Source organism: Phocoena sinus, chromosome 4, assembly GCF_008692025.1.
Source record: "Phocoena sinus isolate mPhoSin1 chromosome 4, mPhoSin1.pri, whole genome shotgun sequence".
Lineage (NCBI taxonomy): Eukaryota > Metazoa > Chordata > Mammalia > Artiodactyla > Phocoenidae > Phocoena > Phocoena sinus.
Window position 1 is genome coordinate 72892266 of NC_045766.1, and position 8622 is coordinate 72900887.

The 8622-nt window shown below is 39.2% G+C and overlaps 1 protein-coding gene across 5 annotated transcripts in view; it reads left to right on the forward strand.

Annotated features, from left to right (window-relative positions):
• The window catches only part of TFRC (transferrin receptor), a 119959-nt gene that overhangs the window by 70354 nt on the left and 40983 nt on the right, over positions 1 to 8622 (forward strand). The window lies entirely within an intron of this gene.

Consider the following 8622-nt stretch of genomic DNA (forward strand, 5'->3'; position numbering starts at 1 on the left):
TAAAAATATTTATAAGCAAAAAATATTTATATCTCCCTTTTTATAACACAAATGGAATCATGCTGTTAATCTTACCAACAAATACAGTATTTCTGAAATCTTTTACCAGAAATGACTCCTCTTTATAGGGGCTCACTGGACTTCAGTTTCTGCATCTGTACACTATGGGGAGGGATGAGATGGCCACTGAGCATCTTTTTTCCAAGCCTCTGATGCTCAAGGGACCTAAATGGGCAAATAAATGTCATTATGGGCATACATTTAAAAATGTTTTTTAAAATAACCAACAAAAAGGAACTGAGGTAGAGGCACTACAGACCAATAAATCCTTGAAAAAGAAAGGCTACTTTGATATTTAATAAGGTATATAATGCAGAGAAATGTCTAACATGATATCCTATTTAAGTCGTAAGCACATTCTAGAGCCTATTTTTAAAAAGTGAATGAATATGCGATGCTGGTGTGAGCCAAAGCAAATAATAAAATCAAGTTATATCAAAATAAAGCCAATATGATCTTGATAACTAAAATCTTATGTGTGAAGCTCAGTGTCTATCATACGTTGTGTCGTTGTGTCCGTTGGAAATCCAGATTGTATCTCATCTGATAATAGATTATCATGGTGAGCTTGGTCAACAGACCCAAGACCAGGTTCCTTGAAAAAGAGATAAAGCTAAACCTGGCAGTGTGGACCAGAGGACAATGAGCCGTCTCCTCTGAGAAGACAGCTTCTCTCAGCTGCTCACCCACTTGCCAGCACCCACTCTGCACCCCAGTGATATCCTGGATAAAATTTTGCCCAGGTAAATAATTATTATTATGACTATGGCCCAAAAAACTGGTAAAATACACATTCAAAAACATGTTCACACTTCATGTGTCTACAATTATAAACAGTGTCAAGGATCTCTAAGGATTCTCTTTGGAAATTTAGAATAGTTGCCCCTGAGTTCCATAAGGTTTACTGCAACCTCACCCTCCTCGACCAAATCACTACAGAGGCATTTTTAAAAAATATTTATTTATTTGGCTGCGCCAGATCTTAGTTGTGGCACGTGGGATCTTTAGTTGCAGCGTGTGGGATCTAGTTCCCTGACCAGGGATCAAACCCGGGCCCCCTGCACTGGGAGCGTGGAGTCTTAGCCACTGGACCACCAAGCAAGTCTCCAGATGCACTATTTTTAATATATCTAATTGAATCAGTGACCTGCAAGGTACCTAGGAGAACAGGCTTTAGTTCATATAGTGTTTTCAGGGGTTAAGCTTCATCTTGCAAGCTGCAATTTGACACCTCTGTGTATGTTCCCTCTCTGCTCAAATCCAGGCAGTGAGAGCTCCTTCAAGGAACTCATTATTGCTATTAAAATTTAAACTCTTGATTAGCGTCTAAGATTTTTGTACAGTTTCTTACCCAGAGCAAACAGTGGGTTTTCCCTTTTTGCTTAACTTGAGCTGGGGTGTTGGGGGAGGGAGCCAAAAACTCAGTTGTTACTAAAGAGCCGTTTAGAGTGAAGCAACTTCAATACAAAGTACTTCTGAGAAGTATGGTTTGGATTGTTCCTCTTTAGTAGTTCATGGGATTATTAAAAAATTTTTTTTTCTTTTATGTAGGAAACATTAGGATTTCTGCATTTTCTCCCAGTCTCTAATTTTGATCAGCTTCTATAGGTTACCAGATCTGGAGGCATCCCTGAGGGGACAGTGCCCTGTCAGGGGAACTAGAAGGGTACGTGCCCATCATGGAGACAAACGCATTAGACTGTAGGAGATGGGGCCATTTGATAATCAAACCTTACAACTGTCACAGGTAGGGTGTCTGGGAAACAGACCAAGAGGGAGCTTTGCACACAGGAAGTTTATTAAAGATGCCCTCAGGATTAACATCTGCAGAGAGGGGCGTGCAGCAGGATTGGGAGAGGTTGCCTTGGGTTGCAGGTGTGACCAAGGCCTCAGCTGATCCTACAACAGGAAGCTCAGGAGCTGGTATAACCCTTTCCATGGGGAAGGTATGACCTTGGAGAGGCAGGTCTCTTCAGCCTCGGGTAATCTCCAGAGAAAGACTTCCCTTACCCTAATTCCATTCTACCTACCACTCTTCTGATTACATTTTGGTTTCTTCTGTGTTCGTCTAGTAGGGAAAGAATGTCCCACATAGGCACATGGGGAAAGTCTGGACTACCTAAGAGTTTCATCTTTGTACTTGTTTTTACCCCTATATCATTCCAAAAGAGGATGTGAGGTGGCAATGGAGAATAAATACAACTTAAAAATTATTACATTAGCTATCATTTATTGAGCATTAGTATAGGCTGAGTACTGGGCTAATTATTTTACACAGATAATTTTATTAATTCTCAGAACAACCCTGTGAGGAAGGTACTATTATCTTACAGATAAGGACACAGACTCAAAGAGGTGAAGTATCTTGTCTAAAGTCACACAGTTGGTAAATGGCAATGCAGAAGGTTGGACTGACTCCAAGTCTGTTGTTTCAGCCATTCTCCTACTGAGAATGACAGGAAAATACGATGAAGCAAGGTGGGTTGGGCCTCTGTCTACAAAACACACACCCTGAAGTCTCGCACAGTTGTTGGAATAGGGCCCTAGAATGGATTCTGACTTCCTCGGGCTACAGCAGAGAAAGAAACACGATCGGGAGCAAGATTCACAGCAATGTTTCTGCAGTTGATCAGGAGAAGCTCAGCCTTTTTTGGTACTGAAACCCTAGAAAAATTCCTAGAACCTCACAAGAGAGACTGATGGCCACCCTCCTTAATGGCTCCTACAATAAGTTCAATCATGAGTTTCCTATGACTTTTCATTATAAAGTCCCTCAATGAAGGCAGATAGCATTATGCTGAAGAAGAATTTAGTGAAGGCTTCAGATGTCAACAGTGTAGTTCCAAGTCAGAGCTCTGTGTTCTCTTTCTCATTATTGTTAAATTGGCATTCACGGTACTAATGAGGGTTCCGGAGAGGAACCTCTGTCTCCAAGGTGGCCCTGTGTCTCTGGCTTAGACCTGTTGCCACAGGGAAGCTGTTGGTGCACACGTACTGGGGCACAGGGTGATTCAGTGGCTGGGAAACCTGGGTTCACCTGTTCTGCCCAAGCCCAGGTTGCCTAAGACTGTGGCCTGCTCTGCGCCCTCACTTGGGATGGCCCCTCTCTTATCTCACAGACTATGCCACCAGCCATCATACCTCTGAGTTGCAGCTCCAGGGAGCACCACTCACAAACGTGGATGTTGTGCAATGCGGTGACCCTGTCAGCAATGGCCTTGTTTCCCCTCACTGTCTCCTGGGAAGAAGGGGGCTTACTGTGGAGGAGGGAAGGACAGACTCCACCCCATCCCCATGGCTCTACAGTGGTTGGGGTCTGGGGGGAACCAGGAAGCCCTAAGGGGACTGTGGCCTAGGTGTCTGCCAGGCAGAGATGCTCAGGACCTGCCTACCTACTCTCCTGCCATCACTCTGAACCCTGGGTATTAACCAACAGCAGCCAGCCTGCAGGCTGCAGGATTCATGGGAGCACAGGCCAGCATGGGCTCTGGAGTCCGTTGACGTAGATTCAAATTCTGCCTCTACCCCTTATTAGTTGGGCAAGTTCCTAACCACTCTAAGTTTTCTCAGCTGGAAAATTGGTATGATGATTACATTAGTACCCACCTCACTGGATTGTTATGAAAATTGATCGACGCATAAATGCACATTTTATGTGCTCAGAAGGAGTTAGCTACCTACACAAATCTATTGTCTGCACCATGTTCAGCAGAAGAGAAAGATGTGCCTCCTGTTATATAATAGAAGTAGATATAAAATAGTAGAAGTGAGAAGCCAGGGTTCGTTTTTAAACAAATACTCATTTTCTCTTTCCATGGTTTTAAAAAAAAGTTGTGGGAAAGAAAAATTGTTGGTCAAGGTGTACAAAATATCAATTATGCTCAATGAATAAGTTCTGGAGGTCTAATGTTATTAACAATATGACTATAGTTAATAACATTGTATTGTATATTTGAAATTTGCTAAGAGAATAGATCTTAAGTGTTTTCACCACAAAAAGAAAAGAATGTGGTAACTATGTGAGCTGATAGGTATGTTAAGTAGCTTGATTGTGGTAAATGTTTCATGATGCCTGTGTATATCAAGTTGTACACTTTAAATATATACAAGTTTAGGGCTTGCCTGGTGGTGCAGTGGTTAAGAATCTGCCTGCCAATGCAGGGGACACGGGTTCGAGCCCTTGTCCGGGAAGATCCCACATGCCACGGAGCAACTAAGCCCGTGAGCCACAACTACTGAGCCTGTGTGCCACAACTACTGAAGCTCACAAGCCTAGAGCCTGTGCTCCACAAGAGAAGCCACCGCAATGAGAAGCCCACACACCACAACAAAGAGTAGCCCCTGCTCTCTACAACTAGAGAAAGCCCGCACACAGCAACAAAGACCCAACGCAGACAAAAAAATATATATATATAATATATATATATATATATGCAAGATTAAATTGTCAACCATACTTCAATAAAGCTGGAAACAACAACAACAACAAAGTTTTTTTTGTTGTTTATGTTTTATTTTGTTTTTTGCAGGGCTTGTGGGATCTTAGTTCCCTGACCAGGGATTGAACCCGGCCCCTTGGCAGTGAAAGAGCCAAGTCCTAACCACTGGACTGCCAGGGAGTTCCCAATAAAGTGGTTTATTTTATTAAAAAAAATTTTTTATGTTCAAAGTAATATACATTCTTTAAGGAACATTTAATGAAAAAGAAAAAATTTTTAATTGTTTGCTATTAACTTTTTGTTATTTTTTCTTCTATTCCTTTTCTATAACTAGGTATATGTGTTGTATAATGTGTGTGTATTTTTTAAGCAACTTTCAAATATGTAATACAGTATTATTAACTATAGGCACCATGCTGTACATTACATCCCTGTGACATTTATGACTTTATAAGTGGAGGTTTGTAGCTTTTGACCTCCTTCACCCATGTATATTTTTTTAAATAAACTTTTTACTTTAAAATATTTTTGATTTACAGAAAAGTTACAAGGATAATACAGAAAGTTCCCATACACTCCACACCCACTTTCTCCTACTGTTATCTTACATTACTGAGGTACATTTACCACAATTTATGAACCAAAATTGATGCATATTCTTAACTAAGGTCCATAGTTAACATGGATTTCTTTGTTTTTACCTAATGTTCCATTTCTGTTCTAGGATTTCATCCAGGATACCATACTACATGTAGTTGTGTCTCCTTAGTCTCCTCTAGAAAGTACAAGTTTCTCAGGCTTTTCTTTTTTCTTTTGGTGAACTTCAGAGTTTTAAGGTGTACTGGTCAAATATTTTGTAGGATGTCCTTCAATTATGGTTTGTCTAATATTTCCCTCTGATTGCATTGGAGTTATGGGTTTGGGGGAGGAAAACCACAGAAGAAAAGTGCCATTTTCTTCACATTATATCACGGGTCCCATCAACATTGCTTATCTCTGTTGATGTTGACTTTGATTACCTAGTTGAGGTACTACTATTTGTAAGTTTTCTTTTTTCTCCCCTTTTCATACTGTACTCTTTGGAAAGAAGTCACTATGCACAGTCCACACTCTAGGGGTAGGGAGTTAGGTTCCACCTTTTTAATGGAACAGTATCTACATATATTATTTGTATAGGAATTCTTCTGTACAGAAGATTTGTCTATCTTTCCCATTTATTTATTTAGTCAATCATTTATTTATATTAGTAGGGGCTCATCAATATTTATTTTATGCTTTGGATAATAATCTAGTATTTTGTTATTTACTTTGTTGCTCTAATTGTTCCAGCTTTGGCCACAGGGAGCTCCTTCAGTTGGCTCCTGTGCTATAGACATATCTCCATCATTTTGTCCCTTGAGCAGTTCCTTATTTTTGGCACCAGAAGATGCTCTAGATTCATCTTGGATATTCCCTGCCCCAGCCATTTCTCCAGGTAGCCTGGTTTATTTTTACTGGAGAATGGTATTAAAAACCAAGATCTGGCACTAGATGTGCTCATTGTACCTGAATGTTGTTGCTTCTAGGCCCTCTCTTTGGTGGAGCTAGGAAATATATTTACATGTACATACTAATAGGTTTTTAATAGATTTATTAAGATTTTCTATAGGTAAAATCATATTACCTACAAAATAGAGATACTTTCATTTCTTCCCTTCTATCTGGATACTTTTTTTCTTGCTTTATTGCTTTGGCTGGAACCTCCAGCACAATGTTGAATAGAAGTGGTGAGAGTAGACATCTTTGTCATTTTCCTGATTTTAGGGCAAAGCATTCGGTGTTTTACTACTAAGGATGATATTAGCTGTGGGTTTTTTGTAAATGCTTTTTATCATGTTGAGGTAGTTCTTTTCTATTTGTTGAGTGTTTTTATATGAAAGGGTATTGGAGTTTGTCAAATGCTTTTTCTGCTGTCTACTGAGATGGTCATGTGGTTTTGGTCCTTTATTCTATTGATGTGGTATATTATGTTAATTGATATTTAGATGTTAAACCAACCTTGCATTTCTGGGATAAATCCTGCTTGGTCATTGTGTATAATCCTTTTTATATGTTATTGATTTCAGTTTCCAAGTATTTTGTTGAGGATTTTCCAATCTATATTCGTAAGAGATATTGCTCTATTTTTTCTTTTCTTTCTTTCTTTTTTTTTTTGGTAAAGTCTTTGGTTTTGGCATCAGGGTAATACTAACCTCATAGGCTGAGCTGGAAAGTGTTCCTTCCATTTAAATTTTTTGGAAGAGTTTTTGAAGAATTTTTATTCATTCCTCTTTAAACATTTGTTAAAAGTCACCTGTGAAGTCATCTGAGCTTGAGCTTTAAATTGTGGGAAATTTTAAAATTACTAATCCAATCCCTTTACTTACTATAGGCTTATTTAGATTTTCTATTTCTTCTTGAGTCAGTTTTAGCAGTTTGTGTCTTTCTAGGAATTTGTCAATTTCAACATAAGTTATCTAATTTGTTGGCATACAGTTGTTCATAGTATTGCCTTATAGTCTTTTAAAATTTCTGTAGGTTTGGTAATGATGTCCTCTTTTTCATTCCTGATTTTCATGTTTTGAGTGGATTTCTTTTCTCTTTCTAAATTTGGTCAGTTTACCTAAAGGTTTGTCAATTTTCTTGATCTTTTCAAAGGACCAACTTTGGTTTTGTTGACTTTCTCTCTTTCTTTATACCTATATACTAATCTGTGTATATACACACATCCATAATTGTTACTGTTATATCTATCTGTATCCACATTAAGCTAAACATAGATCCATAGTGATGTCTGCAACTATCTAGTATCACATGATTCATTCTAGACTCCCCTCTTGCTTATCTGTAACTTCACACTCCAAGAGTGAGAAATCTGCCTCCCACTATCTGCCATTCATTTATTTATTTGTTCAATCCCAGTATACATGTATAGTGGTTTCAGAATTGTTAACCCCATGCCCCCATGGGAAACAACTTCATCAATTAGAGTACGGTGCTTATGTACAGTTCCTTTAGTCTTTAGTCTTACAGCCTCCACTCATTTCCAAAGTCACTTATGTCAGCACTTACCCTTCATTCTCTTCAGTAAGGTTATATAGTACATTTTAATAATATTCTTTTATCACAGTCTGTATTCCAGTCTGGGATTCCCCTGACCTACTAATTTATTTTTTTAATTTGCATACATTAAGGTTGAGTCTTTGTGCTATAAAGTTCTATGGGTTTTTTTTTGTTGTTTTGGTTTTTTTTTTGCGGTACACAGGCCTCTCACTGTTGTGGCCTCTCCTGTTGCGAAGCACAGGCTCCGGATGCGTAGGCTCAGCGACCATGGCTCACGGGCCCAGCCGCTCCACGGCATGTGGGATCTTCCCAGACCGGGGCACGAACCCGTGTCCCCTGCATCGTCAGGCGGACTCTCAACCACTGCACCACCAGGGAAGCCCAAGTTCTATGGGTTTCGACAAATGCATAGTTTCATGTATCACAAAGAATAGTTTTACTGCTCTAAAATATAGTTCATTTATTAAGCCCTCCCCACTCCCCAAACCCCTGGCAACCACTGATGTATTTTCAGTCTCTATTATTTTGCCTTTTCCAGAATGTATAAATGGAAGCATATAGTACGTAGTCTTTTAAGACTGACTACTTTCACTTAACAGTATGCATTTCACTTAGCAATATTTTCCATGTTCTTGCATGAATTGATAGCTCATTCCTTTTTATTGCTGAATAGTATTTCATTGTATGCATACACCAAAATTTATTTATCCATTCACCTATTGGTGAAGCAACTATCTTGGTTGCTTCCAGTCTTTGGAGATTATGAATAAGCTGCTCTAAACATTCATGTGAAGATTTTTGTGCGCACCTAAGTTTTCAAATCAGTTGAGTAAATGCCTAGGTGTGCGATTGTTGGATTGTTCTGTAAGACTGTGTTTAACTTTATTAGAAACTGCCAACCTCTCTTCCAGAGTGGCTGTACCATTTTGCATACTTACCAGCAATGAATGAGGGTTCTTATACACTGTGCTAGAGGGTTTTTCAGCTAAAATGACCCAGGATCTAAATTTATGGCCCTATGCTAATCTTGCTCTTTACTGCT